This window comes from Oncorhynchus gorbuscha, linkage group LG05 (assembly GCF_021184085.1).
Source record: "Oncorhynchus gorbuscha isolate QuinsamMale2020 ecotype Even-year linkage group LG05, OgorEven_v1.0, whole genome shotgun sequence".
NCBI lineage: Eukaryota > Metazoa > Chordata > Actinopteri > Salmoniformes > Salmonidae > Oncorhynchus > Oncorhynchus gorbuscha.
Genome location: NC_060177.1, coordinates 29,927,934 through 29,948,529, shown reverse-complemented (window position 1 = coordinate 29,948,529; position 20,596 = coordinate 29,927,934). Strand labels below are relative to the sequence as shown.

The 20,596-nt window shown below is 43.9% G+C and overlaps 1 protein-coding gene across 1 annotated transcript in view; it reads left to right on the top strand.

Moving 5' to 3' along the window:
• Window positions 1–20,596, top strand: part of LOC124035809 (ankyrin repeat domain-containing protein 11-like) — a 147,320-nt gene that overhangs the window by 66,480 nt on the left and 60,244 nt on the right. Inside the window, 1 exon segment of the mRNA XM_046349574.1 lies at window positions 16,482–16,549. The gene's annotated coding sequence lies outside the window, so the exon portion shown is untranslated.

Genomic DNA, 20,596 nt, shown 5'->3' with positions numbered 1-20,596 from the left:
TTTCAAAGTGGCACCGTCATAGGATGCCTGCTTTCCAACAAGTCATTTTGTAAAATGTCTGCCCAGCTTGAACTGCACCGATCAATTGTAAGTGCTGTTATTGGGACGTGGAAATGTCTAGGAGCAGCAACGGCTAGGCGCAATGTGGTACGCAGAGTTTGTAAAAATCGCATGTCCTCGGTTGCAACACTCAATAGCGAGTTCCAAACTGCCTTTGGAAGAAAAGTCAGCACGAGAACTGTTCGTCGGGAGCTTCATGAAATAGAAGATCACAATGCGCAATGCCAAGCGTCGGCTGGAGTGGTGTAAAGCTCACCACTTTTGGACTCTGGACCCGTGGAAACTCGTTCTCTGGAGGAGTAATGGTCTGTGGCTATTTATCAGGTTTAGGGCTAGGCCCTTAGTTCCAGTGAAGGGATATCTTAATGCTATGACATTCTAGATGATTCTGTTCTTCCAAATCTGTGGCAACAGTTTGGCTAAGACCCTTTACTGTTTCAGCATGACAATGCCCCCGTTCACAAAGCGAGGTCCATACATTAATGGTTTGTCGAGATCGGTGTGGAAGAACATGACGGGCCTGCACAGAGCCCTGACCTCAACCCCATCAAACACCTTTGGGATGAATTGGAACTCCGACTGCGAGCCAGGCCTACTGTCTCGACATCAGTGCCCGACCTCACTAATGCTCTTTTAGCTCAATAGAGCAAGTTCCCACAGCAATGTTCCAACATCTGGTTGGAAGCCTTCCCAGAAGAGTGGAGGCTATTATAGCAGCAAAGGGGGACCAACTCCATATTAATGCCCATGATTTTGGAATGAGATGTTCGGAGAGCAGGTATCCACATACATTTGGTCATTAAGTGTAGCTAGCTGGTAAACTTAGCTACACACTATAATACCAAAGTCAATGTCGGCATGTGAAGTAAGTATCTCGTTGGCTGTAAAATCTCCCAAACAAGCTGCACTATCAATGTAGGTGTGTACAATCTCACTATGTTCAACCTGCAGATCGATGTGCCACGCAGAGTGGATGCCACGGCATCATGCAATGTACCCTGGACTGAAGAGGCAGACAAATGGGAGAAATGTGGTGGTCTCTAAATGACACATGTGTGGAGGTAGGAATATAGCATAAATATGATCAATGGCTCATTCGAGAGACTACGACCTCCTGCGTTACGATGTCGGCCAGTGTTGAAATCTGACATGTATGATAGACGTTTTCGCAATCTAAAAGTCGTATTCCTTTTAACTTCCAGTGGAGTGAGCGGCTTTATTGCATTTCTATGTCATACCGGCCAATTTACTGCCTGCTTGAACGACAAAAGCTCAGACACATATGAAATGATCCCGGAAACCGATAGAACATTGCTCAGAGATGCACAAAACAAAACAACATTCAAAATGGGTGATTCTTTCCTTTTAAGTAGTTCTCTGTAGGTCCATCCGTCTGTGGTTAGCTCAACACGGGGTGCATTGGCCAAATCATTGACAACTGTGGCTTTAGCTTGCTTATATAGAGCAGGTACTACTGGTTTGCTGAAATGGGCGCGGGAGGGGAGTTCGTAATGTGGCTCGAGCACTTTCACAAGGTGCTGAATGAAACCTCTTCTTCTCAACAGCCGAGAATGGGCGCATGTTTGCGGCTATAAATCCCCTAATTTCTTTGGCCCGGTCAGAATCAGCCGCAAAGGAATGCTTGAATGCAGAGCGGAGAGAAAATAGTTTCTTTGTGTTTTCGTCTCACTCCACCGGTAGGAATACGGGGGTAATTTCGGCATAAATGTGTCAACATGTTTGAGGTGTTGACAGCTACATAGGCTTTTCTCATTGAGCAGTGGCAATATCCTGTTTTATCCCCAACTCTCTGTTAGAGGTCGACCGATTATGATTTTTCAACGCCGATACCGATTAATCGGACAATTTCTTTTTCTTTCTTTTTTTGTAATAATGACAATTACAACTGCAGAATGAACACTTATTTTAACTTAATATAATACATCAATAAAATACATTTAGCCTCAAGTACGTAATGATACATGTTCAATTTGGTTTAAATAATGCAAAAACAAAGTGTTGGAGAAGAAAGTAAAAGTGCAATATGTGCTATGTAAGAAAGCTAACGTTTCAGTTCCTTGCTCAGAACATGAGAACATATGAAAGCTGGTGGTTCCTTTTAACATGAGTCTTCAATATTCCCAGGTAAGAAGTTTTAGGTTGTAGTTATTATAGGAATTATAAGACTTTTTCCCTCTATGCCATTTGTATATCATTAACCCTTGACTATTGGATGTTCTTATAGGCACTTTAGTATTGCCAGTGTAATAGTATAGCTTCCGTCCCTCTCCTCGCTCCGCTCTGGGCTCGAACCAGCAACACAACGACAACAGCCACCATCGAAGCAGCGTTACCCATGCAGAGCAAGGGGAACAACTACTAGAATGCTCAGAGTGAGTGATGTTTGAAATGCTATTAGCGCGCGCTAACTAGCTAGCCATTTCACTTCGGCTACACCAGCCTCATTTCGGGAGTTGATAGGCTTGAAGTTATAAGCAGCGCAATGTTGACGCACAACGAAGAGCTGCTGGCAAAACGCAAATGTGCTGTTTGAATGAATGTTTACGCGCCTGCTTCTGCCTACCACCGCTCAGTCAGATGCTTAGATACTTGCATGCTCAGTCAGACTATATGCAACGCAGGACACGCTAGATAATATCTAGTAATATCAACAACCATGTGTAGTTAACTAGTGAATATGATTGATTGTTTTTATAAGATAAGTGTAATGCTAGCTAGCAACTTACCTTGACTTACTGCATTCGCGTAACAGGCAGTCTCCTTGTGGAGTGCAACGAGAGAGAGGCAGGTCGTTATTGCGTTGGACTAGTTAACTGTAAGGTTGCAAGATTGAATCCCCCGAGCTGACAAGGTGAAAATCTGTCGTTCTGCCCCTGAACAAGGCAGTTAACCCACCATTCCTAGGCAGTCACTGAAAATAAGAATATGTTCTTAACTGACTTGCCTAGTTAAATAAAGGTATACATTTAAAAAAAGATATATATATATATATTTAAAAATCGTCGACCAAAAATACAGATTTCCTATTGTTATGAAAACTTTAAATCGGCCCTAATTAATCGGCCATTAATCGGTCGACCTCTACTCTCTGTCCATTGCCCTTACCTGGGAAGCCAAACTGTTCCCAAAGTGGAGATTTTAAATGATGGCGAATCCTCCTGGTTTATTGACCCCACTACTCGCCATCGTACAGAAGTAGTTTCTGGCTGCACCTCACAAAAATGTTGATTATAACGTGTGATAGGCTCTGGTTGTTTTAACAGAATAGCCTGAAATGTTAAACTTCGTATTAGGGCTAGACGCAACACTACCACTGTCATTTAATCAAGTATTCCACCGCTGCCTGTTGCAACAGAGGTTATCTAGGGGAAAGTGGGCAGGGGAGAGCGTTTCAGAGGAGGCCTTGTCAGAGGTTGTTTGTTTAAAAGAGGGCTGCGATTGAAAGCAGACATCCTGGGTCTCAGGCCTGGGCCTCCATGTGCTTGTCCTCAATTTTCACCATTCTGACTAGGACAGCTCGTCTCCAATTTACCACCCAATATGTGCTGAAGAAGATGATTGTGGTGTTGTTGGGTTGGAACCAGCAGGTACACGTTTGAAGCTGTCAGTGACAGACGCTTAGCATTTGACTGGGTCTGATCCAGACACTCCTACCTTGACGTTGCATTGAAATACACACGTATTCATGTTGCTCCTCTGTTTCTTGGGTGGTCAAAGCCAGTTGTCTTTGGTTTTACAGGGATTAAGCTAGGCTCCGTCCTACTTTTGCGCTGTTGTTAGTTCTACAGCGGTGTGTATTTGTGTGTGCGTTCATGTGTATGTGTGCGTGCGTCTACAAAGTGAGTTGGTTTTGGTCCTGGCCGTGCTCTCAGGCTGAGGCTGTGTGATCCCTCAGGTTTCTGGCAGGGATCAGACCCACCAGCTTTAGTGGTGACGCAGCAGAAACCAGACACACAGAGGAGAGAGAAGCTGAATCTCCTCAGAACACAGTCTCCTCCCCTCCCCTCCCTTCTTAATGCAGTAAGACGAGCTGGAGAATCCTGACCCAGAACAACACTATTAACTGGCCGGGCTCTACTCTGCACAATGCTAGGCCTAGCCAGAGTACTAGGCAATAACAACCAATGATGTATATAAATCCTGGATGACTGACATGGGTGCGCTGTATTGAAGACGTGGGTGCGCTGTATTGAAGCCACCGCACAGCCATCTTGGTGGTCCTCCACCATTGTAAAAAAAAAAAAAAAAATACTTTGGAAGCTGTAGAAATGCATTTATTAATGTCTACGTTTAGTTTTTGACATGTTTATTATATTAGACACTTTAATGCATAATTTTCAAATTAGATATTTTTGGAGTACTAATGTTGCTGTCCCACTAATACGACAAAAACAAATACTTAAATACATGTAATTTTGTCTTTGAAACATTTAATTGAAATACTGTAGAATTCCATTGGAGGACTGCTACTACTGGGGAGTACCAATATGGCCAACCAGTGGCTTCAAAGCATCTCTATGGCCAATAGCTAGCATCAGCAATCCAGGGTTTATACACATCATTGATAACAACTCATGTGTTGTTGGGTTTGTATCTGTTAAATGCTCTGTTTGTAGGCCCATCAATATTGGAGTGTGTATCACTGCAGCTCCTGCTGGGTTTGTTAGGCCTCCCCTCCTGGCTGATCAATGCCCTGTTTCTGTTGCTTCCTCCTCCACCTCTTCTCTTTTTTTAATTAGCTCTATCGGGAAATGCTGAACAATTAGGCCTCTGCTTGGTCTATATGGGGATGAGCTCACTAACTAGCCTGTTTGCCTTTTGCTGAGCAATTCCTCCCTCACCATATGGAGTTTTCTCTGAGCTAACCCGCTACCACTCTTAAAGGGATACTTTGGGATTTTGGCAATGAGGCCCTTTATCTCCTTCCCAAGAGTCAGATGAACTTGTGGATACCTTTTTTATGTCCCTGCGAGCACTTTGAAGGAAGTTGCTAACTAGCGCTAGTGCATATGCTAACTAGCGTTAGCGCAATGACTGGAAGTCTTGGTATCTTTCAGCATGCTTGTAGATAGCAATGACTTGAATTCTATGTGCTATCATGCTAGTCGATACCCTTAGACTTCCTGTCATTGCGCTAATGCTAGTTAGCATTGGTACACAAAACTACCTTTAATTTCCTTCATACTGGACACAGACATAAATGGTATCCATGACTTAATCTGACTCTGGGGAAGTAGATAAATTGCCTTATTGCCAAAATCCCAAAGTATCCCTTTAAAGATGCTTGGTTTTAGTTTTTTCCCCAGCATAACACAAACCTACACTTTATTCTTGTTTTGTTTCTCTGTATGAAGATATTTTCCTACATGACACCTTAGAAAATCTATTAATTCTCAACACACTGCTGCATAGAATGTTGTTGGCTACTTAAATATCAGACAGAACCTCTCCCGCTGTTGTGATTGGATGAGAGCTGTATAATTGATTTCCGTAAAGCACCTTTGGAGTAAGATAATTCCACCATTAGCTAGCTGTGTGCAGGATGCTAGTTGTGTTGAATGCTGGCCCTAGTCTGGGATTTTGTCCAATCTTGTCAATTTGTGTTTTAGCCAGGGACAGGTCTCTCTCCTCCTCCCTCTCCCTAAACAGGCTGACCCAGCTCGGCCTCATGCAGTGTGTGAAAACAGCTACATTGTATTGGAAAGGCTGGGGGGATGGGGATGCGATTAGGAAACCAGATCCAGGGCTGGGCTTCAAAGGGAACTGAATACTTCTGCAGAGCCTATTGATTAAACATGGAATGCTGTTGCCCTCATGTGCACCAGAGGCAATTCAATAGGCTTATACTAGGAAAGGTTCTTTATATATGTGTGTGTGTGTATGTGTGTGTGTGTGTGTGTGTGTGTGTGTGTGTGTGTGTGTGTGTGTGTGTGTGTGTGTGTGTGTGTGTGTGTGTGTGTGTGTGTGTGTGTGTGTGTGTGTGTGTGTGTGTGTGCGCGCGCCTATAGATCCAAGGCAGTGAGCAGATGAATCTACTTTTTCCCCCCAGTTAACTTCTCTAGGGTAGGGGGCAGCATTTGGAATTTTTGGATGAAAAGCATACCCAAATTAAACTGCCTGCTACTCGGGCCCAGAAGATATGATATGCATATAACTGGTAGATTTGGATAGAAAACACTAACGTTTCCAAAACTGTTAAAATATTGTCTGTGTGTATAATATAACTGATTTAGCAGGCGAAAACCTGAGAAAAATACATTCCCGGAAGTAGTTTTTTTTTGTTGGTTTTGTAGTTTTCTATTCAATGCCATTACAGTATCCATTGACTTAGGACTGAAATTGCAGTTTCTATGCCTTCCACTAGATGTCAACTAGATGTTTCAGGCTTGTATTCTGAAAAATGAGGGAATAAGAGCAGTTTGAATGAGTGGACCCTGCCGTGTCACAGAGCTTTTTCATGCGCACGACCGAGAGAGTGCCTTTCTTGTTTATCTTTTATATTGACTACGTTATTGTCTGGTTGAAATATTATTGATTATTTAGGCTAAAAACAACCTGAGGATTGAATATAAACATTGTTTTACATGTTTCTATGAACTTTACGGATTCAATTTGGATTTTTTTGTCTGCCAGTTTTGACTGCGCTTGAGTCTGTGGATTACTGAAGAAAACACGCGAACAAAACTGAGGATTTTGGATATAAAGAGACTATCGAACAAAAGGAACTCAATGTCTTCTGAGTGCAACCATATGAAGATCATCAAAGGTAAGGGATTAATGTTATCTCTATTTCTGACTTGTGTAACTCTTCTACTTGGCTGGTTAGTGTTTGTAATGGTTTGTCTGCTGGGCTATGTTCTCAAATAATCGTACGGTATGCTTTCGCCGTAAAGCATTTAAAAAATCTGACACAGTGGTTGGATTCACAAGAAGTTCATCTTTAAACCTGTCAAATATGTTTTTTTGTTTTCTGAAATTTTATAATGAGTACTTCTGTATTTGAATTTGGTGCTCTGCAATCTCACTGGATGTTGGCCCGGTGGTACGCTAGCGTCCCACAGAACCTGGAGAGGTTAATGGTGCTTTCCTTAAAAGTATGAGTGGATTATTGTGAAAGCAGCCAGGGAAGCCTTTTGGGATTCTTTTCCTATGTGTGGTTGCTGAGAGGAGAGAGTGCAGACCTGTTTCCTACCAGGACCCTGCCTGAAGTGTTTTTGTGTGTCTGTGCGTGTTTATGTGCATCTGTTGTGTGGAATGTGTTTGGCTCCTGTGTCTGTCCGTCTTTCGAATAGATCAAGTGCTGTGTCTGAGAGTGGGGAAAGGACTAGAGATTTGGGCAGGGGTGCAGTCAGGAAGGTCCAGTAATAATGGCTGTTTCAAAGATTACTTCCTCCCCCTCGTTGTTCCGTCTCCAACTAACTTCCCTGTCCTCATTTTCGATTATTTTAAAATTATACTTTTTTCAAAGTATTTCTGTTTTTCAAACAAGCATTGCAGAGCTGGCTACAATTTCATTTTCATCACCGTGAAAAGATGGAACAAATATTACAACAAATATTACGGCTGAACTCGGTGCTGGTTGATAAAATACCCGTATTTATGGGAAAGATTTTTTGAAAATGGTATTTTGTTCTTAAATTATATTGTAAATTGGCATGGTAGAGTTATGTCCTTCATGGAGTTATCAGAATTGTACAGGAAGGTCTGCTCAATCCAAGAGAACAACCAATTGATTACAGCATTACCCCAAAAATGGAGGATGTAGGTGGCAGTGGAAGGAGGTAGGGAACTGGTCTGTCTGCCCAATATAAAGGATCAAAACTGTCAGAGGAATAAAAATAGCATAAATAGGAAAGTATACCAGTTTCATTTGATGACCAGGATGTTGACAACTGTGCCATACAGATTGCAAAATAGTTTGGAAGAGATTTGATGTACAAGGGTGTATGAGTTAATAAGTAAAACGAAGCAAGATTCAAGACTTTTCAGCTAAAATTATTATATCGAATTCTTGCCACCAACAAAATGTTTAATATTTGGGGCATATTTTATTTATTTTATTTGACCTTTTATGTAATGAGGTAAGTCAGTTAAGTTATGGCATAAAATCATCGAAGCTCTGCAGATTTTGTTGTGAGAATACAGAATCAATAGACTATTTCATTTTGGTATTGCCCTCAGGTAGCCTGTTTCTGGTCTCCGGTTCAGGAATGGCTGAAAATGCGTAACATTAATCTAAAATTGACCCTAGATATAGTGTTGTTGGGAGATCTGGAGCGACCGGGTCAGTCAATTACTAGTATACTAATACTCTTAGTTAAAGTATTTATTTTCAACCTGCAATCTGTGGATTCGATTAGATAAATTGTACATTAAACATCACAGCATAGTTGAAAGATGCAGTGGGGCAAAAAAGTATTTAGTCAGCCACCAATTGTGCAAGTTCTCCTACTTAAAAAGATGAGGCCTGTAATTTTCATCATGGGTACACTTCAACTATGACCGACAATTAGAAAAAAAATCAGAAAATCACATTGTAGATTTTTCTAATCAATTTCTTTGCTAATTATGGTGGAAAATAAGTATTTGGTCACCTACAAACAAGCAAGATTTCTGGCTCTCACAGACCTGTAACTTCTTCTTTAAGAGGCTCCTCTGTCCTCCACTCGCTACCTGTATTAATGGCACCTGTTTGAACTTGTTATCTGTCCACAACCTCAAACAGTCACACTCCAAACTCCACTATGGCCAAGACCAAAGAGCTGTCAAAGGACACCAGAAACAAAATTGTAGACCTGCACCAGGCTGGGAAGACTGAATCTGCAATAGGTAAGCAGCTTGGTTTGAAGAAATCAACTGTGGGAGCAATTATTAGAAAATGGAAGACATACAAAATCACTGATAATCTCCCTCGATCTGGGGCTCCACACAAGATTTCACCCCGTGGAGTCAAAATGATCACAAGAACGGTGAGCAAAAATCCCAGAACCACACGGGGGGACCTAGTGAATGACCTGCAGAGTGCTGGGACCAAAGTAACAAAGACTACCATCAATAACACACTACGCCGCCAGGGACTCAAATACTGCAGTGCCAGACGTGTCCCCCTGCTTAAGCCAGTACATGTGCAGGCCCGTCTGAAGTTTGCTAGAGAGAATTTGGATGATCCAGAAGAAGATTGGGAGAATGTCATATGGTCAGATGAAACCAAAATATAACTTCTTGGTAAAAACTCAACTCGTCGTGTTTGGAGGACAAAGAATGCTGAGTTGCATCCAAAGAACACCATACCTACTGTGAAGCATGGGTGTGGAAACATCATGCTTTGGGGCTGTTTTTCTGCAAAGGGACCAGGACGTCTGATCCGTGTAAAGGAAAGAATGAATGGGGCCATGTATCGTGAGATTTTGAGTGAAAACCTCCTTCCATCAGCAAGGGCATTGAAGATGAAACGTGACTGGGTCTTTCAGCATGACAATGATCCCAAACACACCGACCGGGCAATGAAGGAGTGGCTTCGTAAGAAGCATTTCAAGCTCCTGGAGTGGCCTAGCCAGTCTCCAGATCTCAACCCCATAGAAAATCTTTGGAGGTAGTTGAAATTCCGTGTTGCCCAGCAACAGCCCCAAAACATCACTGCTCTAGAGGAGATCTGCATGGTGGAATGGACCAAAATACCAGCAACAGTGTGTGAAGACTTACAGAAAATGTTTGACCTCTGTCATTGCCAACAAAGGGTATATAACAAAGTATCGAGGAACTTTTCTTATTGACCAAATACTTATTTTCCACCATAATTTGCAAATAAATTCATTAAAAATCCTACAATGTGATTTTCTGGATTTTTTTTCTCATTTTGTCTGTCATAGTTGAAGTGTACCTATGATGAAGATTACAGGCCTCATCTTTTTAAGTGGGAGAACTTGCACAATTGGTGGCTGACTAAATATTTTTTGCCCCACTGTGTATGTTGCGTAGAAACCCGAAGTGGGTGGCCAGCAGAGATAGATGGGATGGGCTGAGGGAAGCTGAGGGTTGGGATGTGGAATTGGAAACAAGTGGGAGTGGAGTTGCTGTGCGGGAGATAGAATGATGGTCAACGATAAAGTCCAAATAAAACATAATAAAAAGTACGTTTGAATGACACTGAGGGGCAGTGTTTTATAGCAGATGCCGGTTTTTACCTGCGGCTGATGCCGTTTGTGGGGTTTTGTGCATTGTTGTTTGCAGTTTTCTTCCGTCATTTTTTCTCTTCAGTTAATTTTCTTGGTTTTTGGTGCGTTGGAGGGTTCTTGGGAATGGAATTAATAGTATTTTTTATTTCTCGGGTGGTTGAGTGACAGCTATTTGGGAACTGTGGGCGGATCTTGGAGGGTTCGGGTTCACGTTTTTTGGCCTGGTGGGAGATCTGTCAACGTGCCCTTGAGCAGGGTATTGACCCTGGATGCTTCTGTGTATCGCTCTGAATGGGAGTCTGTTGGATGACTGGTGTGGTGGAGTTGTTGAGCGGCTTCACTGCAAGTAGATGGTATGTTTCGGTTATTCAATCAAATAAATGACAACTTCCCTGTCTTCTCCTCGAGCTGTTCTGTTGGAGAAAGAACACGGAGAATCACTCCATTCTCTCTCCCAGATTTTATCTCAATACTCTACCCTGCAATGTTATTTCAGTTCTATTGCTCTCTCCATCTCTCCTGCTCTTCATTCATAGCCCCTTCTCCCCCTCCTCTGTTTTTCCTCCTCCCCTCCCCTATGAAGGTGCATGCAGAATGGAGCCAAGTAAATACTTCTCTATGCGGAAGCACAACCCTCTCTTCCACACACTGCCTATGTAGGTCACCATGACTCATTTTTCTACGTTTCACATGCCCGTGGATTTTTGCACTCCACAGATTCTCACATTCAGAAGGCAAGAAAGAGAGAAAATGAATGTGGTTTGGATTTGGTTAGGGCACCATTATTTAATTTGAATACATTTTTCTCTGCCTTTTTTTTTTTTTTTTTTTTGACCAAGTATCTGTGTGATTTGTGAGCTATTTGTCGTGATTGATTTGTCTTCTCATTTTGGAATGGTGCTGCATGATGTCGTCATGCAGTGTGTTGTTTTTGGGAAGTTCTATGGTGTTTGTCTCAGAGTTTCATGTTCACCTTGCATTTTCAATGTACTATAACTAAAATCAAGGAATGCAAAGCAGAGGGAACATGTCATGTTTAAACACAACCCTTCTCCTCAACACAGCCCTCACAGCCTTCACTCTGACCTAATTCCTGAAATCCACTAGCAACCAACCAGAAAGCATAGGCTACATATCCTGTTTTTAGAAATGCAGGGATCTTCTCCACTGGGTGTTGTATGGTTGATGGCTTAAAATCACATGGGAGCAGAAAGCTTGTTACTTAGTTTGTGCTGCTCTAATGTACTGTAACTTACTGCCAATTTTGTCGGGTGTGAAACGATGGTCATTGGCTGTGTGTTTACTTATGCACTCAAGTGAGTGACTGGCTGACGTATTATAGGACCGTTTGCCTGTGTGTTTGTCTCCCCAGCTGGGATTTGGGCTGTGTAGTCCAGGGCAGGGGCTGTATGGCACGGTACAGTGACTTTGTGTTTGCTCTGATCTAAGCTGACTGAGTCTGTGACAGACTTGGAGCTGAGACTCTGGCCTACCCGAGAAAGCTCTGGCCCACTCTCTGCCTCTGCTCGCACCTTATCTGGTCGAAACTAACAGACTTAATGTGCTTTTAAATTCATTACATTTCCCCCTAATTTGTTTAGCAGGCTGGGGTGCAGAGTTTAGGCCTATGTGAAGTGGAAAAATAGGGTGTAGACATAATATCTTGCACTTACTTTCCTTGAGTGTCTCATTCATTAGAAACCCTAAGAATTGGTCCTATTTTACCGTGGGTTGTATTTTGGCAGAGGAGAGGCAGAGATTTGTGTTTGAAGGGAGCACGGCACAGCGTAGCTGTTTCATTCTGGAGGGAGAACCATGCCCACTGTAGGTAGTAGCTCTTACAATATCTCCAGCAAACACGCATGCAACTCCCAGGGTTGCGTTAACTTAGAATTCTGCATTTTTTTGGCCAGATCTGTAATGCTTCTTATTGTTATTTCTGCTCGACTTCAGTTACATTTCGCTCCAAATCGGGATGTAAAAGGACTAATTTAGTGCGCTTCAGTTGTGCTTCACACTGATAAATATTTACTATTGTCTTGATAAATCCGATTCCTGCATTCACGAACGGGCATTCGATCAGCAGACAACGCTCTGACTGAAGTACCTTTCTCCGGTGTGGTTTTTCTTCTGATCAATCTGTTGAAGCGAAATGAACACTGTCGACTTTCAATATAAAATCCAGGTGAAATGGTTTCAGACGCAGATGGTATGCATTTTGATCAGGCGTATTTCTAAAAGCTAATACGACCCCTTGACTCCATCTTTGATTCTCCTTGTCTAATGGGAAACTACTTTCTTCTAATGGGAATCACGTACTTCTCCGATATATTTTTATTTCTTACTGTCTAGCGGGAACAGTTAACACCTAAACCCAATGGTTTGATGTCAAGAAATGTATATCATACGGTAAGAGGCCCCCCCCCCCCAAAGGTATGCTCTTGTTTGTAGCCAGGCGTAAAGGTTACTTCAAGCTTCACTCCGTTGATCTGTGTACGTGATCGGAATTGGGATACTTGGAGTAGTGGACACTTTGGAGTCGCCTTCCCTTGCTAGTAGTATTAGCTAGTTGGCAGCCTAGCAAATCAAATGGTATTGGTCACATACACATGTTTAGCAGACGTTATTGCGGGTGTCCAACAGTGCATTAATATCTAACAATTCACAACAATACACACAAATCTAAAAGTAAAAGAAAGGAATTCATAAATATATAAATCTAAGTAGAATAGAGTACAGTACATGCATATGAGATGATTAAAGCAAAAATATGTAAACATTGAAGTGACTAGTGTTCCATTATTAAAGTGGGTAGTGATTTCAAGTCTTAAGTGTATAGGGCAGCAGCCTCTAAGGTACAGGATTACGTAACCGGGTGGAAGCTGCCTAGTGATGACTATTTAACAGTCTGATGGCCTTGATAGAAGCTGTTTTTCAGTCTCTCAGTCCCAGCTTTGATGCACCTGTACTGACCTCACCTTCTAGATGATAGCGGGGTGAACAGGCAGTGGCTCGGTTGGTTGTTGTCCTTGATGATCTGTTTGGCCTTCCTGTGACATCAGGTGCTGTAGGTGTCCTGGAGGGTGGGTAGTTTGCCCCCAGTAATGCACTGTGCAGACCTCACTACCCTCTGGAGAGCCCTGCGGTTGTGGGCAGTGCGTTTGCCAGAACAGGCAGTGATACAGCCAGACAGGATGCTCTCGATTGTGCATCTGTAAAAGTTTGAAGTTTTAGGTGCCAGGTCATTTGCGCCACCTTCACACTTTGTAATCAGTTATTACAGGCCAAGTTATTACTTCTAAACATAATACAGTTAGGGGTGGATTCCTGTTGTTTGGTTTACTGTTTAAACAGTTGCTGAGATTATATTTGGTAATCAATTCCAAAAGGACTACTTTTATGAATAGTCTATGCAGCCTGTAAATTAGATCAAGGAACCAAGCAACAACACTGCCCCCACGGCTGTGGAAGGATGATACAGCGCGTTTTCAATTTTCAGGTAGCAAAAAAACACTATGTCGAATATCAGAGCATATTTTTTATTTTATTTCACCTTTATTTAACCAGGTAGGCAAGTTGAGAACAAGTTCTCATTTACAATTGCTACCTGGCCAAGATAAAGCAAAGCAGTTCGACAGATACAACGACACAGAGTTACACATGGAGTAAAACAAACATACAGTCAATAATACAGTATAAACAAGTCTATATACAATGTGAGCAAATGAGGTGAGAAGGGAGGTAAAGGCAAAAAGGGCCATGGTGGCAAAGTAAATACAATATATAGCAAGTAAAACACTGGAATGGTAGTTTTGCAATGGAAAATTGTGCAAAGTAGAAATAAAAATAATGGGGTGCAAAGGAGCAAAATAAAGAAATAAATAAAATACAGTTGGGAAAGAGGTAGTTGTTTGGGCTAAATTATAGGTGGGCTATGTACAGGTGCAGTAATCTGTAAGATGCTCTGGCAGTTGGTGCTTAAAGCTAGTGAGGGAGATAAGTGTTTCCAGTTTCAGATATTTTTGTAGTTCGGTCCAGTCATTGGTAGCAGAGAACTGGAAGGAGAGGCGGCCAAAGAAAGAATTGGTTTTGGGGGTGACTAGAGAGATATACCTGCTGGAGCGTGTGCTACAGGTGGGAGATGCTATGGTGACCAGCTAGCTGAGATTAGGGGGGACTTTACCTAGCAGCGTCTTGTAGATGACATGGAGCCAGTGGGTTTGGCGACGAGTATGAAGCGAGGGCCAGCCAACGAGAGCGTACAGGTAGCAATGGTGGGTAGGATATGGGGCTTTGGTGACAAAACGGATTGCACTGTGATAGACTGCATCCAATTTGTTGAGTAGGGTATTGGAGGCTATTTTGTAAATGACATCGCCAAAGTCAAGGATTGGTAGGATGGTCAGTTTTACAAGGGTATGTTTGGCAGCATGAGTGAAGGATGCTTTGTTGCGAAATAGGAAGCCAATTCTAGATTTAACTTTGGATTGGAGATGTTTGATATGGGTCTGGAAGGAGAGTTTACAGTCTAACCAGACACCTAAGTATTCGTAGTTGTCCAGGTATTCTAAGTCAGAGCTGTCCAGAGTAGTGATGTTGGACAGGCGGGTAGGTGCAGGTAGCGATCGGTTGAAGAGCATGCATTTAGTTTTTCTTGTATTTAAGAGCAATTGGAGGCCACGGAAGGAGAGTTGTATGGCATTGAAGCTTGCTAGCTTGCATATTACAAGGAGCTGCCCCTTTTTGTGTGGAACAACAACATTGAGTGTTGCAATCTAGCATCTGTGTAGAGCTTGTAGTAATCTTTAGTGTTTTGGCTGTAAACCCAAGTTAATAGCCATGGCATTCCAAGGCTCTACATTTATCTAGCCCAGTCCTAACTGCCCATCCCAGGTTTATACCACAAGTTAAACCCCCCAAAAAGACGCCACCACCTGAAAATCGCTTTGTCCTAAATGGTTCTGACTGCTATTTGGTTTAGCACTGACACTACCCACCGAGCTGTCCATGGTGGATGTGCTCTGCTCTTAAAGTTGCCATCTTAGTGACAAAATGACAGTTTCAAAATGGGACCATTATGCCAAATTGAGATTTAGCCTCCATGCAACTTTCCCCAATCTTTTTTTAACCCGTCGGCTGCTGAGGCCAAGCAGATGAGATTTAAATCTGCTTTACGCCCCCTCTTCATATTTGTCTGGGACTGTTTATAAAGGCAGCCCTATTTTAAGTTACACAAAGGGTGGAAAGAAGGTGTGTAATTGCTTTGTTTTTATTTGTTTCCATTTCTGTTTTCCTGGAAGGCTTCACTGTGAACGAGTGATTAGTTCCAGTGTGGGAAGGCAGTTCTTCTCCTGTTCTCCACATATGGCCCCCAGTATCTGCATATGAATGTGGCCTTCTGCTCAGAGACTGAGTGGAGCCCCAGCCTTCTCCCAATGCCCCCCCCACTCACAGCACAGGGGCCCCCGCTCCCCACATGCTGTTATGCAATCGTGTGTGTGTGTGTGTGTGTGTGTGTGTGTGTGTGTGTGTGTGTGTGTGTGTGTGTGTGTGTGTGTGTGTGTGTGTGTGTGTGTGTGTGTGTGTGTGTGTGTGTGTGTGTGTGTGTGTGTGTGTGTGTGATGACACTGAAGGAGGGAAGGCCTGGAAAGATGTGTGTCAGGGGAACACTAAACAGGAGTCTTGTGGTGGGGGATGGAAGGCTGGCTGGATGCAGATGCCTGTCACAGGCGTTTAGAAATGACGCAGAGGCCTTGAAGAACAGCTACATGCCCTGGCCTACTTTTCGGAGCCGTTAGCGTGCGCACGTGTGTCCTTTTGTGTTCCCCATTCTGTGTCGTCTTTTATGGCAGTGTGAGCGTGCCTCTTGATGTAAGGAGCATACTGAGGATTTTGATGAGTCACTCAACCGCGCTATGACTAAGGGAAAGATGGGAGGACAAAATATACACTGCAGCCCCCCCCCCCCCCCTCCCTGAAAACATCCCGGCGTTGCATCCTTAGTTGGGCTGAAATGTATTCGACTACCTTTCACAGTGTTGGCCAAGTCCATTTGGGGGCAACGCTGTACTGGAACATAAGAGAGACATGCAGAGGGCGAAGGGAGAGCGTCAGGAAACCACTAGGGAGGTTGGGGGAAAATGGGAGCTTTGTGGAGGGAACATGAGTGGCCGGGTTTGCAGTCTGCACATTCTCATGCGTGTATCATCTTTCCCTTCTCCCCAGTCTCAATGCACCCCTTGTCCTGTGAGCGCCCAGGCTGTCGTGGATCCCGTGCCCCTGCTGTTCAACTGGTAAGACCAGGGGCCGCTGTCCTCGGCTCTCTTCTCCACCCAGCCCAAACAAAAACCAATTACCACCACACGAGCTAACGCATCCAATCTGTTGCCCACATGTCTATCCGTCTCAGGCCAGGCCAGCCTACCTGATGTTCCCCCCCTTCCTCCCAAAGTCCCCCTCTCTCTCCCTGGCCTGGCTTATCTGATAGAGCTGTATTATATCAGCAGCTCTCTCTCTCTCTACTCCACATGTCTGCTGGCCCAGTCACATGCTGCAGGCTTGCCTGACCAGACCAGTGGATGCCTCATCTATGTGCTATCAAGAGGTGTCTATCACGAGCAGTCGTGTATCATTACAGCCTTACCAGGCCTTGTCTCTGGCTGGGTAATTAGGACTCTGGGCCAGTGTGGTGCAACTCCTGGTACGCCAAAACCCTCAACGACACATTTCTCATTTCTCTCCACTCTGTCATTCCTTCCCTCTCTTCGCTGATTGGCTGATTGCCTTCCTGCTCGTGGAGAGAAAATGTTTGCAGCTTGTCAAATTTTTCCATGAGAGTGAGTGGGGTGTTAGCAGTGGGCCATCAACAGGAAATTCCAAGCTGAAAGAGGGAAGGAGAGAGGGAGCACGGCAGGAGAAGGAGAGCTTATAGCTTCAGGAGAGTGCAGTGCACGGAGGCCTGTCTGTCTCTTGCCTCTCTTTCTGCTGTGTAAAGCTTTCAGACATACTAGAGGGGCTGGGTGTTTCTGAGACACGGGTACAGAATGAGAGAGAGCTGATCTCTCTCTCTCTCCCTTCAGCTAACTGGGTTAGACAGGGACTATGTGAGGCTCAGGCTGCTCAGTGCCTGTGTTGCGGTAGAGCTGCCGAGTGTAAAGCTTTAATTGTATAAATCACACATCTGGTTGGTGTCTGGAAGTGTCTTGCAGCTTTGATTACAGACTGAGTGGTGATGTCCTGTGAAAAAGGAAGAACTGTCCCCTCAGGCCTGTACCTCTGTCCATTACTGCAGTTTCCATTCAGAGAAGTGCAGAGCTGGAACACACACACACACACACACACACACCACACAGAGATTTACTCTCTCACTCAATCACAGACACACTTACACAGGGAAATGGTGTTGTGACTCTGGTGTTTTCATGTCTTTTCCCTCCATTGATGTGATAAGTCAGGCTGGTGTTTTGACTTTTATGTCTGAGGTCATGGGGATAAAAGTTTGGCGAACACAGGCCAAAGCAGGGTGTGTAAAAGTGCAAGCTACAGAACCCATGTGAATGAGGAAGTGTTTTCAGCACTGGAAAAGCTGACTGTCATGTGGACTCAAAACTCATTTACATTTTTAATTACTCTTACATTTTTAATTACCCCCCCACCCTCATCCTTGACGTTTCCTAAATAAATCTATATAACAACGCACTGTCGTTGTTAGAATCTTAATGTCACCAACAGTAATTTTTGTAATACGCAGTTTTAAGAGGACATATCACCCCCCCCCATTCACCACCAGTCATTCACAGCCAGCCAGCCTGTGCAGATGGCCCCATCAAAACTATACCTGAACTATATTGAAACAAATTTCACACATATTAATAGAGTTAGCCTAATGACAAGATTAAGTTGACAATAGTCTGACTGTGACGATACTATGAATTGTCTAAAGAGATGAGCACAGCTTGAAATGTTGATGTCCAAAAGACACGTCATTGGCTGGAAAGGGTGGTCCCTCAAGGCCTTTCTGGTGTTAAGTACTGTCACCTGGTTTCTGCTGGACCGGTCGTCCATTTGTATTATTGACATGGAAAAGAGGAGAGAGGAATAAGTTGAAGAGATCCACATAAGGTGAAGAGATCCCCCCTCCCCTTTTACCCTCCTCATCAACCCCCTCTCTGAGCCTGAGGGGTCACGGCCTTCCCACTCCCCCAATGAGGCTCCAGAACAGAGTGGCCTTTGTGACAGAGAAGCCTGTCCATACATTGAGCTGAAACCCAATAGGGGCCAAACACTGTTGCTCCCTGCCTGGGCTAAATCAGGCCAGGGCTCTTTGTCCTTTCTGGGGCCAGGAGCAGGCGCAAGGCTCAAATACAGACACTATGCGAAGGGGGAACACCAGCCACACCTATACAAGTGTTTTCCCACCACAGTCAACCAAGGAACACATTGAAAGAGAGCACATTTCTTGGCACGGAGTGCAAGAGAGCAATTTCTTTGGTGTATGGTTGTCACAGGAAAAGATTGGTCTGGATTTGTGAAGTCATTGTTGACGCTAAGCCCTCATGTGTTTGTGTGTGTGTGGACAGACTGCCATGTTCAGCTGACCGTCTTCGCCGGGGAAGTTTTGTGACTCAGATCTTTTGTTTTGCACAGAGGACTCCCCTCATAGCTGGAGTGAGTGTGTCCCAAACACCTTGATATCCCGCTGCAGCCGCCCACACAGCCCTGGTTCACTGGCTTCAGCACTCTGGAGCCATTTCAGCCCAGCCAGCCACCCCCATAGGGAACCATACAGCAGAGCTGTGCCCTGTTGGCATTGCACTGATGTAAACAGTGAACAGAAGAATGTTACTATGCCTTCTTACTGAATGCAAATAGCTTCTGTGAGAAATGATCTGGTATCACCGTGTCAGCCTTCCCCCTCGTTCTACCTCTGTAAAACTAGGGCCAGACAGTCTCTCACTGGGTACAGATGTATGCTATTCCACATAGTACATTCTGCAGGAGTCACAATAATGGAGGAGGCCTGGGTTAAAGTGGTGAACGGGTTGGCTTTATGTTAACACTTGCATTAAAGGCCTGTATTAAAATCAGTGAGGAAGTCTGCTCGGAGCCTCTTAAAAGCACTCAGACCCAATACGGGCTGCTGGGAGCGAGGCTCCCTAAAGTGATTTTATTGCAGTCATTACTTTTCCCAATTGACTGATATTTACTCCAGGAGCGTTGTGCCAGCAGTCATTGTGGGGGCGGGAGCACCAGGGCAAATGGAGCTAGTCTGGTTCAGTGCTGCCCCAGGGATTGATACGGCCATGCTGCTCTCCAAGATGTCCACGGTTCTGTTCAAGCTCAGAATGTGAGTCTGTTGCCATTGTGTCTCCACTACCTAGTGCAGGCTAAAACTCTGTCCACAGGTGTCCTTCTCTCGGCACAAATCAAAGCTGCTGGCTAAAGTTAAATATAGACTTAGTTTCCTGTATCTTAATCGCTCATCTTTCAACCCCTGCTGCCAAACTAACCTTGATTCAGATGATCATCCTACCCATGCTAGATTACGGAGATGTAATTTATAGATCAGCAGGTAAGGGTGCTCTCTCGGGCGGCTAGATGTTCTTTATCGTTCGGCCATCACATTTGCCACCAATGCTCCTAATAGGACACATTACTACACTCTATACTCCTCTGTAAACTGTTCATCTCTGTATACCCGTCGCAAGACTCATTGGTTGATGCTTATTTATAAAACCCTCTTAGGCCTCACTCCCCCCTATCTGAGATATCTACTGCAGCCCTCATCCTCCACGTACAACACCCATTCTGCCAGTTTGCTAAAGGGTCCCAAAGCTCACACATCCCTGGGTCGCTTTTCTTCTCAGTTCGCTGCAGCTAGCGACTGGAACGAGCTGCAACAAACACTCAAACTGGACAGTTTTATCTCAATCTCTTCATTCAAAGACCTAATCATGGATACTCTTTTACTGACAGGTGTGGCTGCTTTGTGTGATGTTTTGTGGTCTCTACCTTCTTGCCCTTTGTGCAGTTGCCTGAGCTCAATAATGTTTGTACCATGTTATTGTGCTGCTACCATGTTGTTGTGTTGCTACAATGTTATGCTATGTGTTGCTGCCTTGCTATGTTGTTGTCTTAGGTCTCTCTTTACGTAGTGTAGTCTCTCTTGTCGTAGTGTAGTCTCTCTTGTCATGATGTTTTGTCCTATATTTATATTGTATTTATTTTTGATCCCAGGCCCCTGTCCCCACAGGAGGCCTTTTGCCTTTTGGTGGCCAGTCATTGTAAATAGGAATTTGTTCTTAACTAACTTGCCTAGTTTAATAAAGGTTCAATTAAAA